This window comes from Sorghum bicolor, chromosome 8 (genome assembly GCF_000003195.3).
Source record: "Sorghum bicolor cultivar BTx623 chromosome 8, Sorghum_bicolor_NCBIv3, whole genome shotgun sequence".
Taxonomy (NCBI): domain Eukaryota; kingdom Viridiplantae; phylum Streptophyta; class Magnoliopsida; order Poales; family Poaceae; genus Sorghum; species Sorghum bicolor.
The window spans coordinates 23,985,195-24,004,226 of record NC_012877.2 but is presented as its reverse complement, the minus strand read 5'-3'; positions in this window follow the sequence as shown (position 1 = coordinate 24,004,226).

The window sequence follows — 19,032 nt, the reverse complement described above, 5'->3', positions numbered from 1 at the left end:
GACCGTGTCTGAAACCGAAAGTTCACCGACGTTTTACTCTCAGCTCACTCGATGGTTTTGGCTCAAACTTGTTCCTTTGGATAGAGCTACACGAGTTCTACAACTTTGATTACAAGATCAAAGCCTAACTCGGTCTGGATTTCAAACTACAAGGCTCCAAACATCTCTTGGTCGAAACTGCGTGATCCAGCACTTAGCCAAATTCGGCTAAGTATGGAATCAGCCCTGATTTTTGGATTGTGAGCAATTTTTGGATGTGTTCTAAGCTTTTTCATAAAAAGTCATCAACATAACTTTTGTATCTTATGAAATTCTCTACAACTTTGTTTCAGGTGTCAAAGACGTGCAAGGTCTCTAACACCAGTTTCATAAAATATCTTTGAAAAGAGGTCTAGGGGGTCAAAAAGGTCATTCTAGGGTTAACCATGACTTAGGGGTGTTTTTGGACAAAACCTTCAACATGGACTTTGCTCCAAATGATATTCTAAACATGATTGAAGTATTTTGGAAGACAATGTACACTTGTTTGCATTGGTTACCCCTTATAGTCACTCAATTCAAGTCACACAAGCAATTCAATCATACATGGTACACATAAGATGACATGTGATCATGATAGATGCTTATGAATGAGCATGATGATGCTTATGTTAATGCAATGCTCATGGTTAACATGCAAGCTAACACTAGGAGTGTTACAGCCCTCCCCCTTATAAAAATCTCGTCCCGAGATTTGAAAGACGTACCATTTTTCGTAGAATGAGGGATAAGTTACTTGTAAATAGTCTTCCCTTTCCCAAGTGGCATCTCTCTCATTTTGACGGTTCCACAAAACTCTAAAAAGTTTGATCACTCTCCCACGAGTAACCCGTTCCTTGACATCAAGAACTTATACAGGTTTGTCTTCATAAGACAGATCCGACTGCAACTTGATATCTCTTGTTTCAACTCTCTCCTCGGGCACACGAAGGCACTTCTTGAGTTGAGACACGTGGAATACAGGGAAAATAGCTCTCATTTCGGGAGGTAGTTGTACTTTGTAGGCTACCTTGCCGCTCTTCTCAATGATTTGGTAGGGACCCACATACCTAGGAGCCAGCTTTCATTTAACGCCAAAGCGATTTACTCCTTTCATGGGCGATACTTTTATGTACACAAAGTCACCTACTTCGAACTCGATTGGCTTTCTTCTTCGGTCAGCATAGCTTTTCTGCCTAGCTTGGGTGGCTCTCATGTGTTGTTGGATAACGAGAACTTGCTTTTCGGCTTCCTTGACAAAGTCAATTCCGTAGTACCTCCTTTCACCAGGTTCGACCCGTTTAGAGGAGTTCTACATTTGCGGCCATACAAGGCTTCGAAAGGAGCCATTTGGATACTCTCTTGATAACTATTGTTGTACGAGAATTCAGCTAAGGGTAGCCATTTCTCCCATGCACCCTTGGAAGATATAACACATGCCCTCAACATATCCTCTAAGATTTGATTCACACGCTCAGTCTGACCGGAGGTTTGAGGATGATAGGCTGAACTGCGAACCAATTTTGTACCAAGGAGTGAATGCAGATGCTCCCAAAAACGAGCAGTGAACTGAGGACCTCTATCAGAAATAATAGTGCGAGGCACTCCGTGCAATTTAACTATCTGAGAGAAGTACAACTCAGCATAGTCGGATGGTCGGTATGTAGAGTGTACGTGAATAAAATGAGCTGACTTGGTCAAACGGTCAACAATCACCCATATGGAATTGTGTCCTTTTTGCATAAGGGGAAGTCCAACAATGAAATCCATGCTGATTTCTTCCCACTTCCAACCTGGAATTGACAACGGTTGTAATAAACCCGCAGGTTTGAGGTGAACTGCCTTTACCCTGCAGCAAGTATCACACCTAGCAACATAAGCGGCTATCTCTTTCTTCATTTTGGTCCACCAGAAATGAGGTCTCAAGTCTTGGTACATTTTGCTACTACCCGGATGAATGGACAACTTGGAAGAATGAGCTTCTTCTAAAATTTTGTTGCGTAGGTCACGGTCTTTGGGTACAACTAGTCGATCGTCAAAATACAGTACACCTTTCTCATCTACTCGGAAATGCTTGGTGTCTTGCTCTTGCATTTTTCTCTTGATATGAAAAATACCAGGATCAGAGTTTTGGAGCTCTATGATTTGACTTTCTAATGAGCAGCTGACTATAATGTTGTGTAGGACCATAGGATGCAATAAATTGAAGCCTTCCTCTAGGAGAGGTCGAACATGTTGTTTCCGACTGAGAGCATCAGCTACAACATTGGCTTTGCCTGGATGATAGTGCACTTCTAAATTATAGTCTTTTATCAATTCCAGCCATCTTCTTTGTCTTATATTCAACTCGGGCTGAGTGAATATATATTTGAGGCTCTTATGGTCAGTGTAAATGTGACAAAGATTACCCAACAGATAATGCCTCCAGAGCTTCAATGCATGTACAACCGCTGCTAACTCTAGATCATGAGTAGGGTAGTTGGCTTCATGTTTCCTCAGCTGCCGAGAAGCATAGGCAATAACTCGGCCTTCTTGCATAAGTACACAACCTAGGCCAGTGCCAGATGCATCACAAAAGACATCAAATGGCTTTTCAATGTCAGGCTATGCCAGAACAGGAGCGGTGGTCAGCAAATGGCATAAAGTGGTGAAAGCAACTTCACACTCCTCAGACCACACAAACTTCACATCTTTTTGCAGTAGCTTGGTCATAGGCTTAGCTATTTTGGAGAAGTCTGGAATAAAACGCCGATAATATCCAGCTAGACCGAGAAAACTCCGAACTTCGTGCACTGAAGTCGGGGCCTTCCAGTCTAGAACCTCTTGCACCTTTGACGGGTCAACAGAAATACCCTCTTCGGATAAAATATGGCCTAAGAAAGGCACTTTCTTCAGCCAAAACTCACACTTGCTGAACTTGGCATAGAGCTGATGTTCTCGCAATCTAGTGAGTACAATCCGAAGGTGCTTCTCATGTTCTTGTGCATTTTCAGAATACACCAATATATCATCGATGAACACCACCACAAACTTTTCCAGTTCAGGCATGAACACCGAATTCATCAGGTACATGAAATGAGCAGGGGCATTAGTCAGACCAAAGGACATGACTAAATACTCATACAACCCATACCTGGTAGAGAAAGCCGTTTTAGGAATGTCTTCAGGTCGGATCTTGATTTGATGATACCCAGATCTCAGATCAATTTTGGAGAATACTTTGGCCTTGGCTAATTGATCAAACAGGATATCAATGCGAGGCAATGGATACTTGTTTTTAATGGTTACGGCATTCAGCGGACGATAGTCTACACACATACGTAGAGACTTGTCCTTCTTCTTGACAAAGAGAGCCGGACAACCCCATGGAGAAGAACTAGGCCGAATAAGACCTTTCTCTAGGAGTTCTTGCAACTGCTTTTTCAACTCTGCCAATTCATTGGGTGGCATTCGGTATGGCCTTTCTAGAGATAGGTGCGGTACCCGGAATTAGATCAATTTTAAACTCGATGTTCCTGTCCGGCGGCAACCCGGGGCAGATCCTCTGGAAAGACATCCGGAAACTCACACACTACCGGAATCTCTGCCAAAGTGAGTGGTCGAATAGCATTGGCTGCGTGACGGATGTCGTTGCTTCTAGGGAGTTGAACTAAGAGAGCTTCTTTACTATCAGGCTCCCTCAACATGATGACCCTAGTTGAAGTGTCTATTAGCACTCCATGATCACTCATCCATTTCATTCCTAGTATAACATCTATCCCCAAGCCCGGTAGAATCACGAGATTTGCTGAATAATTACGCCCTTCTATGGTAATATGTACATCCCTCACTACTTGATTGGTAGCAATTTGATTACCAGCAGCACTAATGCAAAATTTTCCACTATCAAGGTCAATGACATGTTGCCCATGCTTAGATGCGAATGCTTGACTCATAAATGAATGTGAAGCTCCCGAATCAAATAAGACAACTGCAGGGTGTTGATTTACAAGGAACATACCTGCCGTGACCACTTCACCTTCAGGAATTTCTTCAATGGTGGTATAGTGCACTCGGCCGGGACGAGTAGTAACCCCAGCTGCAGAAGTCCTCCTAGGGTAAGGGCAATCTCTCGCCCAGTGACCAACTTGTTTACAATTGAAACAAGGGCGGTTATCCGGGGGAGTCTTGGGATTTCCTTGACCTGTGGCACCTCTTGGGAGAGCAACTGTGAAGGACTTGCGCACTCCCGTCTTCACATTAGACTTTTTCTGCGGCGGCCTGTACCTCGTCACAGCATTGGGTGGGCGATAGGCCGGCTTGCTTGCCACTGGAGCCTTGGACTGCAAAGCACCTGCCTCATAGGCCCTCTTGAGGTTCTTGGATGCGGCATACACAGCATTAGAATTTTCCTGAGTCAATGCATCACTCACAAACTCATTGAAGGTGGTACTCTTGTTACCAGCCATGTTCTTGGACAACTTGGGTCCCAACCCTCTCTTGAAACTAGCGAGCTTCTTGGCTTCAGTGTCAACCATCTCAGGAGCATAGCGAGACAAATTGTTAAAAGCATGAAGATACTCAGTCAAGCTTTTAGTGCCTTGCGTCAGGTTCATGAACTCAGTGTGCTTGATAGTCATTAAGCCTTGTGGAATATAAGTGTTCCTGAAAGCAGTTTGGAACTGGTCCCAGGTTACAACAGCATTGGCAGGCAAGCTAGTCCTGTAATGACTCCACCAGACACCTGCTTTGCCCTCCAACTGGTGGGCTGCATATTCCGCCTTTAGCTCTTCGGTTAACCTTAGCAAACGGAATTTCTGTTCAAGAGTGTTAAGCCACTCATCAGCTTCTAGAAGTTCAACAGCCTCCTTGAACAGCGGCGGCTTGGTGTCCTGGAAATCCTTGAAACTGCTGTACTGATTTGCCTCTCCGCCTTGGCGGGCATGGCGACCACCCCGGTTCTGCTGCGCCATAGTTTGCATAGCCTCATTGAGCATACGCTGGCCCTCAATAAGAGCTGCCAATAGCTCAGTAGGCGTAGGCGGGGGAGGAGGTGGTGGCGGTGGCACCTCGTTGTGACCGGAGCGAGTATTGCGAGCCATCTGCATAAGGCATACCAAGTGACCGTTTAGGACAACAGATATAATTGCCATGAACTTCAATTGCTGCCATACGGAATTTAATGAAGTAAATTCACATAAATTAAGGCGCAATAATCCATGTACAACAAGAGAGTATCATCTACAACACTTGGTTATTCTCGCGATCATTCACAGCCACACTCCACAAAATTAAAGTCACTGCAGAAATTATTTAAGCTCAACATAAACATGGAGCATCACAGTTGAGTGCATAGGGTTACATAGAGTCATTGCCACAACTTAAGTTTTACAGGAGGGGCACCATGGCCAAATACATAGAGTCTCAACTAAAATTCAGATTACATGTCCATTACACAAAGAGATGGAAACTGATACATGATCATAAAATCATTGCTAGGCTACATATCTTCCTCGGATTCTCCATTAGAAATGATGCCATCATCCTGATCTTCCTCACTAGGAGCTTCTTCATGATTAAAAGGGGCTGGTTGTGGGATAGGATTTATGATATTATTTAAGCGATGGATATCTAACTGCAGCTCAGCAATCCTTGTAATCAGCTCTTCCTCTCTCATTTCAGCATGGAACAAGGCTCTAACTCTAGCAGCTTCTCTATTTTCAGCCAAGCGCATAGCTTCATCTCTCTCTCTGGTCATTTGCATCATGCGGGCTTGTGCCTCATTGCGCTCTCTAACTGCATTCTCAACTTGGTTGCGGCGAGCTTGCAAAGCAGTATGATAGTTTTGGATTTCAGCTTGGGCATCCATAAAAGCCTTGCGATGCTTGCGCACTTGCTTGCGCAGTTTGCGCTGCCCAACTTGTGCTTGTTGGAGCGCTAGCATAGCATCTATATAGGTGTCCTGGCGTACATAGTACAGCTTAAGTACCGCTAGCATGGCACTCATGGCAGGGCTAGAACTATATCCTAGCAAGGTTTCTCTCATCTCTAAAGACTCATTCCCAACCTGGGACACGAATGTGTCAGTCACACTCACTCTGGGAACGGATCCCGCTGGGCCATTCACTAGCTCATCACCATGCTCTTGGCAAATCTCTAGCAAAACCTCTAGGGCTGCTACTTGGGCACCCTCCCAAGGAGTTTGGCCATCACAGTCAACTAACCAACCTAGCCACTGTGGGTTATTTGGACAAGGGGGAACTGTAATTTGGACATCTACCCAAGGTAAGGCTCCTGCATGCTCAGCCTCGGTCCAAGTGTACTTAGGTGGTTCCTCATATCCAACTGAACTTAGCACCATCCACAACAAAGTAGGGGTGCCAAACATGTCCAGAAAAGTCTCACTCGCGTGCGGGGCTGCTATCTGTAGAAAGACCACATTTGAGTAAGGGAGATTAATTACAAGGAGAGATAAAGAACCATATTTTCAGAATTTTAATACCCAAGTATTGCATAAAGAATGTATGAATGATTCATGATGCATGCACGTTCCATACGTCCTTTCCAAACCTAGAAGAAAGTTCTAACGGTATAGTCGGTGGCATACATACGGGCACTCTTTATACGCAACTACCCGTTCTACACGTTTCGTTGTTAGTGTACCTGTAGAAGATTTCATTTCAGCCCAGCCCCACAATAGTATAAGTGCAGAAATGTAAATCCAATCTTCAACAATCAAGCTAGGTACTCCGATATATATTCCCAAACATATATCGCAGCACACTACCCATTTGGGATACACCCACATATACATCAAATATGTATACATGGCTGCACCTACTACCCACAATTAAGTACCTTCATATATACATGTGTGAAACATGTAAATATTCCAGTAACCACAGCTAACACTCCCCTAGACCGACGGTTGGATGGTCATGCTCTCACATCTCACACTTACCGTAGCGTAGAGGCATATAGATCCATACATTACCACTCAAGCAAGTGGCATCCATACAATTTCACGCCGTATGGACGACGAAAGAAAACAAACAAGCTTACCATGGCGTAGAGGTATGTGATCCATTCATTATCACTTAAGTAAGAGGTATCCATATAATTACACGCCGTATGGACGACGAAAGGAAACCCATGTTAGTAATATTAAGCCACCTAGAAGTCCTTATATGAGCATAAGGGTATGACCACTGGCATGGTATAAGTTATCAAAACATTTTTGAAACAGCCCTACATATAGCCTAATTTTGCCAAATTAGCTTGAGAAAACCAAATTCATTTGTTTTTAAATACAGCTATGATGGTTAAATGCTTAATCTTGCTCTGATGCCAGCTGTAACAGAACCGTCCAATTTATAAGAATTCAAGTGAATTAGCGACCACGGAGGCAGTCAAGCCAATGGACTTGAACCCATATAAACCCGGTAGTCCGACGAAATCTCAAAAGACCTCGATTCAACCAACATACAACCAAGATCGTACATGATCAAGCATCACCATCACAGATTACAACATCCATCATAGAACATAGTTTTACATCACATCAGAGTTTAAAGTGGTTATTACAAACCGTAGCGGTAGCGGAAACAAAGTAGTTTTGAAGCAACACCAACTAAGTTTATAATACATGCCAGTTCCATGGTCAAGTCCCAACAAAAGCACAACTGAAGTTAAAGGAGGTGATCATGCCCATGATCTACTCATCATCCGCAGCCGAGTGATGACACTTAGCACAGTAGCCGTGGTAAACGACATCATCTACAACAGGGGTAAATAAAACCCTGAGTACGAGAATGTACTCAGCTAGACTTACCCGTCATAAACCAGAAATAAAGTGACACCAAGGAGTATGCAAGGCTGATCTTTGTGGACTGGTTTGACTCACCTTTTGCATAAAAGCCTTTGTTATAAGTAATTCATTTATCAGATTTCAGCAGCAAGTTCATTACTTAGCAACTATCCACTAGATTAGCACCTGCTCTAAGCATACACTTGAGTCTTTAAGCATTACAATAATAACCATATCCGGATTATCACATAGCCATCAACATTCTCATCATAACCATTAAGTTTATTTAGTGAGTTCTACGTTGCCGCTGCCCAAGTCAAGTTCTCACTATCCGGGAGAGACGGCGATTCGAATCGATTCCTATCCAGCTGGAGGGTTATTCCTAACACTCACCCAAGCATACTTCATGACGGCAGCTCGGATCACCTTTAGCACAACTCCGGACCAAGTCGCGGGTCCGTCCAGCGCCGCACCCCCGGGACTGCCAATCTGCCAGGGCAGGACTCTAACCTGACACCTGGGCTTATGCCATTGACTCCCCGCACATCCTTACTACCAACCGGGGTGCGCACTCATACAGAACAGGGTATCCGGCCTGAGTTGCACTCGTAGGCTTCGCGGTCGGAACGATTTATCCGGCCAACTAAGTGACAGGCATGCGTTCAACATGACACGGGGACGTACAGCGATTCGGTCCTTAAACGACACAGACGGGGATAGATTCACACCCAAGACCTCCTTGCCTTGTTGCTGCACTATCGTCATCCCGCCCGGTCTCAAATTCATTATTAACACATGGTTATTTCCACGATAGCAAATATAGCCAACCGTGATCATCATCCACCTATCTCTCGCAGGTGATAGGAAATCACCCGGCTTCTACCGAGCTAAACATGGCTAAGCAATACTTCGATCCTGGACCTACTTTGGTATTGTTTAAGGTGGACAAGGTAGTCATTGTACAGCAAGGGTGTCATATCAATGCCTACCACTTAATGCAACAATATATAACCATAGTCATTTGATAGCTGAACATGATAATAAAATAGTAGGAGGCTTATTATGCTCCGGGGCTTGCCTTCAACGTAAGTAGAGGGACGATGGTCAGGGCACTCCGGCAAGTCCTCCTCCTCCTCCTCAGCTCCTTGAGGTAGCTCCCCTTTCTGTCCTTCCGGCTCCGGCAACTCGAACTCCAGTACCGTCACGCCCTTGGGTACACCTATGGATGCATGACAAGGAGATGAATATAGGGAATGCACATATGATGCATGATGTCATGATGAAGAGCCAGAGGGACACACAACAAGGTATAATAAGTGAATGCATACTTCTTTTCTAGTAGAGAGACTAAATAGGCAAGTTAAACAAGTCCTAGCTACTCTTACCCAGTCACTGGTTTAGTAGACAAACCAACCTGTCACAAGTTTCAGCTATAACTCAAGTATCACTTAACCAAATTAAGCAAGTAAGCACTTTCTCGAAAGCTTAGCAAATTATCTACAGTTCACTTTTAGACATCCCAGACTGATTGCCAACTTAAATATGCCAAAACCTATAAAGTTGGCTGGCTGCTCTGGGAATTCCAGAGAGCAAGCACTTTGCAGCAGCTACTTGCAACATGCATAACTTTCAAACTACTCAACCAAATGTCATGAAATTTGGACACGAACTAGATCAGTAAGTTACCTACAAGTTTGTTGTAGACAAGTTTCTCAGAAAACATAATCTTCAAATAGTTCTTAATCATTTGCTATCAGCTGTACAGAAATGCTCTAGGAAAGGCAAAAATAGCAAAAATAATATTTTGCACATATTGAGAATGTATCAAAGGAACAATCCAATTGCACCAGTAGATAGAACATATCTAAGAAACACCAGAAAACATCATAGCAAGGTCTAAAACTATTTCTATCATCACCTTTTTCATTTATTTAATTATTAAGGTGATTTAATGAACATATACTCCAAGTGTTCCAAAAATCCTAAGAAAATTACAGCAAGCTACTTATGCTAGCATAAGGTCACTGTAAAATTTTCACAACATTTTCATGTACACATTGTGAGGTATAAAAATAACAAGTTATTATAGGCATGCAAGGCATAAATGTGAAACTCTATCAAAAAGTGTCAAACAACAGATTTCAGATTTTTCCTTGCTTTGTCTACTCATAAGTACAACACTCAGCAAGTTTCATCTCAAAAGGTGCTATAACTTAATTATTAAAAATATCATCAAAAACTCCTATTCAAGTAAGAATTATTTTTAACTTCTTAACCAGGCTTCCAAAAATCATGAAAATTTTATCAGAGCTTATTCATAACATAAGTAACAACGCCCTAAATTTGCATGGCCAGCAGATCAACAGATCTCAAGATATAATTACCCACTGAAAATCCAAGATTAATTTATATCTATTTATTTCTGCAAAAACATGGCATGTTTCATATTTTTATTAAAAACTAGACTTCTGCTGGGACCTAGAAAAATTGGAATCACCACATTTGGATCTCTAAAACTCCAGATATGAATTTTACAAAAACAGCACAGGATCTGTAACAACAGTGACCCAAGGGGGTGAACCCGAGAGACTGACATCCGGGACCCACGCGTCAGTGAGACGGGGACAGGGGAGATGCTCGTCGCCGGCGAAGCTCGACGACGATGAGGTCTCGGCCAGATCTAAGGGCATCTACGTGTTCCTCTCATCAAGGCGACTCTGTTGACCTACTTTACGCGCGCTCTACTGGACTCTAGGGTGCTCGCCGTCAGAAATGGCGGAGCGGCGGCGCTGCGCGGCGATGCGCCGGCGGATCCAGGCAATGGCGACGCAGTAGAGGTTCACGCCGAGCATCAGTGAACCAAGGGGAAGCGATAGGAACAAGAATGGAGGAAAATGGTGGAGCAGAGAGGCCTAGCCACGTTGCCGGTGAGCTCGAGCGGAACTCCGGCGAGGGAGAACTGCTCGGAGCTCGGCAATGCCGCCTTACCCGTGCTCGACCGTGGCCAAGGAGGTGACGCCGAGGTAGAGGACGTCGAGGCGGAGCTCTGGGCGGACTGGCTTGGCCGGAGACGGCGAGAAGAGCTCGGGCGACGCGGCCGTTCCACGGCGGAGCTCGCCGAGGCGAAATGGAGAAGGGAAAGGGCGCTGGAGAGGCGAAATGAGGACGGCCGGGGCTCGGGGTGGCATCGTGGTGTCCAAGTGAAGGCGCCGGGGCTGACAGGCGGGCTCGCCGTCGACGTACGGCCGCCACGGGTCATCCACGCGTCGGCCGGCCGGCGACTGACGAAACTGAATCGCACGATTCAGTCGTCGTCGACCGTGTCTGAAACCGAAAGTTCACCGATGTTTTACCCTAAGCTCACTCGATGGTTTTGGCTCAAACTTGTTCCTTTGGACAGAGCTACACGAGTTCTACAACTTTGATTACAAGATCAAAGCCTAACTCGGTCTGGATTTCAAACTACAAGGCTCCAAACATCCCTTGGTCGAAACTGCGTGATCCAGCACTTAGCCAAATTCGGCTAAGTATGGAATCAGCCCTGATTTTTGGATTGTGAGCAATTTTTGGATGTGTTCTAAGCTTTTTCGTAAAAAGTCATCAACATAACTTTTGTAGCTTATGAAATTCTCTACAACTTTGTTTCAGGTGTCAAAGACATGCAATGTCTCTAACACCAGTTTCATTAAACATCTTTGAAAAGAGGTCTAGGGGGTCAAAAAGGTCATTCTAGGGTTAACCATGACTTAGGGGTGTTTTTGGACAAAACCTTCAACATGGACTTTGCTCCAAATGATATTCTAAACATGATTGAAGTATTTTGGAATACAATGTACACTTGTTTGCATTGGTTACCCCTTATAGTCACTCAATTCAAGTCACACAAGCAATTCAATCATACATGGTACACATAAGATGACATGTGATCATGATAGATGCTTATGAATGAGCATGATGATGCTTATGTTAATGCAATGCTCATGGTTAACATGCAAGCTAACACTAGGAGTGTTACAGTAACCTAGGCCTCCCCTTGGAACTATAAAAGGGGACGCTGGGGGCAATGCAAAGGAGATATGTAGAACACGGTTCACATACCACTGCAACCAGCAACGACTTAGAATCCTCAGCTACATTCACTTGTATTTGCCCCTGTACAAGCACTTAGGTGCAAGATAATACACACTCCCCCCGCTGGACGTAGGGCCTTCCTTTGCCTGAACTAGGATAAACACTTGTGTCATTCTTGCATAACCATCCAGAAAAGGGAGCACACATAGAAATTTACTCGTTGGTGTTACCCTCCGGTGTCAAAACACCGATAGTTGGCGCGCCAGATAGGGGCCCTACGTGTTACTATCGTTTTCCCATCTTTTTCACATGGCCACTCACGTCTCACCGATCCCGCGCTCCACGGTGATCTGGTTTGGGAGCCTCGAGTTCATGTCCACTGGTTTTGGTTACGACATGATCCTGCTCTCAGTCAGAGTACCAAGAGGGGCTCGCATCATGCCCACGCGATCAAAGGCCCCACGGTGGCCTCATCACCACACTTCCCTGCCCAAGAGGAGGCATGATCAGCATCGCCACCGCCCCACCGCTGTTGCACGTTCGTCACACCGTACAGGACATGCAACGGTGGAGGGGCTGACAGCTCCGCACACCAAGATAGCAGACACAACAGCCAGTCAGCAGAGTGGCCACGTGGTGGTGCCAAGGGACAGCTTACCCCATGCACCATTGCCACCATTTTCCCTGTTGCCGCATGGCCTGTTCGCCACAAGGCGAATGCTCCCATTCGTCTTGGACAACGCCGCAACATCGCTCACCAGGGCGATATGTCCAGGCGCTGGCACGTGCGTGGAGCGGCCACTGGCCCTCCCACGTAACACAGAGACGCGGCAGGAAGCTCAGCAGGCGGCAGAATGTCTAGGCTTTCCCTAGATACATAGGCCTTGGCGTCTGGGACCTGGGCGCCACACCCTCACCACACTCAGGCAGCAGTTCGCAGAGGAGGGGTGCGGATGCTTCTGTGCCATCAAGCCAGACCCTGACTCCGAGTCCAACAGCTACGACCCCACAAGTGAGTGCTTCAACATCAACGGAGCTGTGGCCACCACTGACGACACAGAGGACCCTGCTGCCGCTGCTCAGGCTCCAGCGATAGGAGAAAATCATAGGACACCTGGGAACGACGGACAGGTGTACCCGCCCCATCAACATGACAAAGCCGCATAGCTTGCGCAATTGCGTGAGCTTAAGGCCAAGCTCGATGAAGACCGAGAACGCCTCAACCAACTATAGCGGGCCCTCGAGCAAGACCAGTAACACCCACATAGCGGGGGCGCGTGCGGACGCGCTCGAGACGTGTACCGACAAATCGTTGGGGATGAAGAGCCTGAACAACTCATCAGCCGTTTCCCTCGTGCTAGTCAGAACATCAAGGCGGCAACCATGCAACATGCCTGAACCCTCAGACTCCTAGGTGCGATGCATTCGGGACGAGGTGCAAGGTTTACTCCACGTGTCAGTAGCTCAGCAAGCTAAGAGCTCAGCCTCTCGATGACGAGGGGCAGCCAATGAAAAATGCCCCGAGCCAGCTCGAAACAAGAGAGAGGTGTCAGTCCATCAAGAGCTACCCCCTCGAGGCAAGAGAACTGTGCCAATTCAAGAGCGTCTTGTCAACAATCGAGAGCCTCATGATGCTCGCAATGACACCAACGAGCATCAACACCGCAAGCATGGGGATGTTGAGGAGTGGGGCTACAGCGCCCACCGTGGTGGACGCTATGACAGCGAAGAGGACAGGATGGCACCAGAGCCGCCGAGCCCCCGAGTCTTTGGTAGAGCAATTCGTAGCACACCACTGCCTAGCCCGTTCCAAGCCCCGACCAGCATCGCCAAATACAATGGCAAAACGAAGCCAGAGCTATGGCTGGCGGATTTCCGGCTGGCATGCCAGCTGGGAGGCGCTCGAGGGGACAATCAAGCCATCATCCGGTAGCTTCCACTGTTCCTCTCTGACACTGCTCGCAGGTGGCTCGAGGAACTCCCTGCCAACCAAATCCATGACTGGACTGACCTGGTCCGGGTGTTCGAAGGAAACTTCAAGGGGACTTACATCCGCCCTGGCAATTCGTGGGACCTCAGCAAGTGCAAGGAGAAATCTGGAGAATCTCTTTGCGAGTACGCTCGACGCTTCTCCAAGCAGCGCATAGAGCTCCCTCACATCCCCGACCATAATGTCATTCTAGCGTTCGTCTCAGGCACCACTTGTAAGGATTTGGTGTGGGAATTAGGGCGAAATCATCAGCAAACCGTCAACGAGCTGATGGACATAGTGGCGAACTACACTACCGGCGAGGAGGCGGTCGGTGCCTTCTTTAGCCACGAGAACGACAAGGGGAAGGCGCCAGCCGACGACGAAGGCTCCAGTAGGGGGCCCAAAAAGAACAACAAGAAGAAGAAAGCGCAACAGAACAAACGTGAGGTCCTTGATGATGATTTCATCGCTGCTGTCGAATGTAAGAAGCTTCGAGGCCCCCAGAGGGGGCCGTCTTTGACAAGATGTTCAAGGAGCCATGTCCTTACCACAAGGCAGGGGCCAACCACAAGCTCGTGGACTGCCGCATGCTGAAAAAGTACTTCGACCGCCTAGGGCTAAAGAAGGATGACCAGAGGAAGGATAAAGGTGATGACAAAGGCGGAAGCAAAGACGATGAGGGGTTCCTCATCGTCCACGATTGCTATATGATCTACAGCGGACCCTCAACGCAGCTGAGCACACGACAGCGCAAGAGGGAGCGCCGGGAGGTTTTTGCGGCAAGGATGACAGTGTCGCAATACATCAACTGGTCGAGCACCCCCATCACCTTTGATCGCGATGACCACCCCAACCGGGTCGTCGCCCCTGGTGTCTACCCGCTTGTCGTTGACCCTATCATCGTCAACACTCAACTCTCGAAGGTTCTTCATGGTCTATGGCTCTGAGGCCGTGCTTCCAACAGACCTCGAGTATGGGTCACCTCGACTCAAAGCATACAATGAGCAAACAATCAAAGACACTCGAGAGAACGCAGTTGACTAACTCAAGGAAGCTCGAGACATGGCCCTCCTCAACTCAGCAAGGTACCAGCAGAAGCTTCGACGCTACCACGACAAGCACGTACACAAAAGGGACCTGAACGTGGGTGACCTCGTCATACGACGACAGCAAAACAATCAAGGACGCCACAAGCTGACCCCACCTTGGGAGGGTCTGTACGTGGTGGCCGAGGTCTTGAAGCCAAGGACGTACAAGCTCGTGGATGAAAAAGGGGGTGGTCTTCACCAACGCATGGAACATCAAACATCTACGTCGCTTCTACCCCTAGAGTTTCAAGGCTTTATATTTCATACACATCTTGTACCATTGAGGCTCTATGAATGAATAAATGGATGAAAGTATTTTCTAGGTATCGCACGATGTCTGCGCTAAATATCGATAATAAGAGGAATTCTTGGCTATGACCCATCATAGGCAAAACTCCCTTGGGGGCTAGCAAGGGGGAACCCCATGTTGACACTAGCTAACACCACTTAGATACTAGGTTGTCATCCCCAACATGGTGCCAGAGTATACAAAGGTATTTATAAATGTAAAGGCTCTCTAGAAAATAATCTATTCTATCTGCAAGCGCACAGATAAAACACCTCATTGTAGCATTTCACCAGGTAAGTATTTCAGGTATCGTTATTTATAATTTTGCTCAGGAGAAAAAGGATTAAATGAAATGAAGATAAGGATAAATCTATCAAGGAATAAACTAGAGATAAACTTGCAAGAACATGATTACTAATGAGGAACTCGGCCCACAGTCACTTACTTTGGCAGGGAGTAAACCATAAAGATAATGATAATGAGTTATAAGTTCATGGGTAAATAACACAGCGATTAGAAAATAGACTACTCCTCATATATGTAAGGTGACGTCAGATTAGCTAGAGAATGGATTCTAAGTTATCTACTACTCCCTCCATCCCAAATTGTAAGTCGTTTGACTTTTTTTACCTCAAGTTTGACCACTCGTCTTATTCAAAAAATTTGTGCAAATATAGTCAAATTTAAGTCATTCTTGAAGAAATTTTATTAATAAACCAATACACAACAAAAGAAAGTGATATTTTGTACAAAACTTTGAATAAGACGAGTGGTCAAACTTGATATTTAAAAATTCAAACGACTTACAATTTGGAATGGATTAAGTATCTACTAAGTCATAATCTACTCTAGTTATCTACAAGATCATATATAGCATAAAGGACTCTTCATTCATGTATAAGGAACATTGCTAAAGTAAATCAGAGCATCGCAAGACTTACTCCGCAATACAAATTCTGCCTGTCCTATCAACGGAGAGTGGACTATATAAGAATCAACGAAGCTGTCACTATCGCGAACTACCACACAACCCGGCCAATACGATACATTTGCAGGTAAATAATATCTAAGCACCACGCCTACATATGATCTACCGCTTAACTCCCACGTCTCAAGAGATAAGCGCTTTGCAAACTTATACATAAACTCATTATCAATCATAACTATATCAAATATAGAACTAGAGCAAACTAAGAGCATAATAAATAGAGACATAATGCAATTAGAAAAAAGTATTAGAGAAAGATATGAAATAATACCAATCTTTATTACCGAAGATCCGAATACAGAGCGTAGTGCTCTACTTCTCTAATTCCTATCTAATCAATCCTCTAAACTTGAAGGATTAGGGAGTAGCTAATTCTAATTCTCTATGGGAGAGAAGTTCTAAACCCTAACTTCGATGGCTACCTCTGATAATGATTTCTCCTCTTCTCTTCTCCCCCCAGGGGTGGAGAGGCCTTGGTTATATAGTCCTTTCAAGTGAATTTGGGCCGTCGGATCAAACCGACATTGATCGCACGATTTTCCTTGATCCTTTAGGTCGGTGGAGCACGATCCAAGAGTTTGGTTCTCATTGGCCCCGAGGCCTGGGTGGGCGCCCAAGGGGGGAGGGCGGGCGCCCTGCCCCCGAGCCCGTTCGGTCTCCCGTTCGTTCCTGTGGCTTCTGGACCCTTCTAGATTAAGGAAAATTGCACGACACGTAATTATCTCGTTGTAAACATGACATGTGGGCCTTCTCTCCATATTTTCTGATAACCCCCTACAGAAATAGATAAACACCAAAGCTCACAGAATTCTGTTAGATAAAACCCTAATTCTAGATGTTTGGTGCATATTGATCATTTCCTATGTTTAGTTGATGGTTAATTTTAGTATTTAAGGACCGTCAACACCCCACAGGCTCCCAAAAAACTCCCACAGGCTCCCAGAAACTCGAACGTTCTTTCAAAAAGCTCGGCACTGTCTTTTCCTTCTTAAAAACCCTAAGGAAGTCCCGCACGATCGAGTAGTAAAGACACCTCGACCCCCTTAAGGGTCGAGGGACGTCGAGCCTGAGAATCCCTACGCCTCTAGGCTATGGTAACTCTACTCACTCCCTCACTCTTGAGGCAATCGAGGGCATTTTTAAAGACCGATCGAGGCACACGAACTTAGTTAGCAAAGCAATAAAGGAAAACTCGAGCATAAAAATAAACAAACATCCACAGAAAAATACGAATATTAAGGCCGCTTAGGCCACAATACTGTTCAAAAGATAGCTACTGACTATATTACATTGGGTTTAGGTACCCAAGTCAGGCTCACAGGCCTTGGTCATCATTGTTGACAGTTCTTAAGTATCAAATTTAATTATCGAATAAACAAAGAAAAGGATCCAAATGAAATCAACATCTAGACTTAGGGTTTTATCTGACAGAATTCCACGAGTTTTGGTGTTTGTCTATTTCTGCAGGGGGTTATCAGGAAATACGAAAGAAAGACCGACACGTCGGGATTACATAGAGATATTAACGTGCCGCGCAATTATCTTCCATCTAGAAGACTCCAGAAGCCACGGGACCGAAGCGAAGGCGAAACGGGGCCAGAGGCAGGGCGCCCGCCCTATTCCCCTGGGCGCCCGCCCACCTCTGGAGTCCAATCAGGACTCTGTTTCTCGAGAGATTTCCACCGACCTAAAGGATCAAGAATAACCGTTCAATCAATGTCGGTTTGATCCGACGGCCCAGGTTCACTTGAGGGGACTATATAACCAGACCCCCTGGCCCCTAGAGGAGGCACTCCTTGATCATTATTCATTATTCATAGACAGAGCAAAAGCTAGGGTTTAGAGATGAGAGCTCTCCTCTCTTCTCTAAACTAGAGTAGATCTAGATAGTAGCAAGATGGAGAGCGAAGGAGGATTAGAGGAGAGGTCGGCCTGTCGGTTCTTCCTCCAGTTGTACTTCGTCATGATCAAGCTCTAATCAAGCTTGCTCATGGGATGACTCTGGTAATCTACTTCTAATTCATTATGCAATTACTAATTATGTATGTTCTGGTTCACAACTCTTTTGAGTACTTTAATATATAGGACGCTATAGGTTAGAGTTGTAGTATAGGTGTAAGCGTGGTGCTTAGACCTAGATTACTTGTGGATATCCCCTGTCTAGCTGGATCGTGTGGTAGGCCGCGTAGGTGACAGTTACGTTGGTCCTCTGTAGTCCACCTCTCGTTAGCAGGACGGGTAGGGTTTATCGGCCTATGGATAAGCATCCTTTGTGGTGTAATCTTATCACGTGGTTCGTCCCAGACATAGACATACCCCTTTGAAGTAGAGAAACCATAGTTATCCTCTCTATTCTGCTACCATCGCCCAGATACTAGAATTGCTCTATTCTCTATTCCCATATTATCACTCACTGTTATCTTACCTTTAATATTGTTCTTATTCAATTCTACCATCTTTCCTATTTACACCTATTTACTTATCTTGGTTAAGTTAGAGCGTAGATCAGTTCTCCCGTTTCCCTGTGGATACGATAAAACCTTTAACCGGGTAAAAGCTTCAACGGTATCCGTGCGCTTGCGGATTATCTGTGTGCGCATAAATACTATAGTACACTCTAGGGCCATGCTGGGGATGACAACCTAGTATTCAAGTGGTGTTAGCAAGTGTCAACAAGCATTTTTGGCGCCGTTGCCGGGGAAACGGTTGCCGAGTTGACTACGAACTAGCTTAAGCATTTTCTAAAAAATAAAAAAAAATATTTTCCTTTTATCCTTTGCCTCATCTCTGCTAATCTTTCTTCTTATCTAATCCTTGATC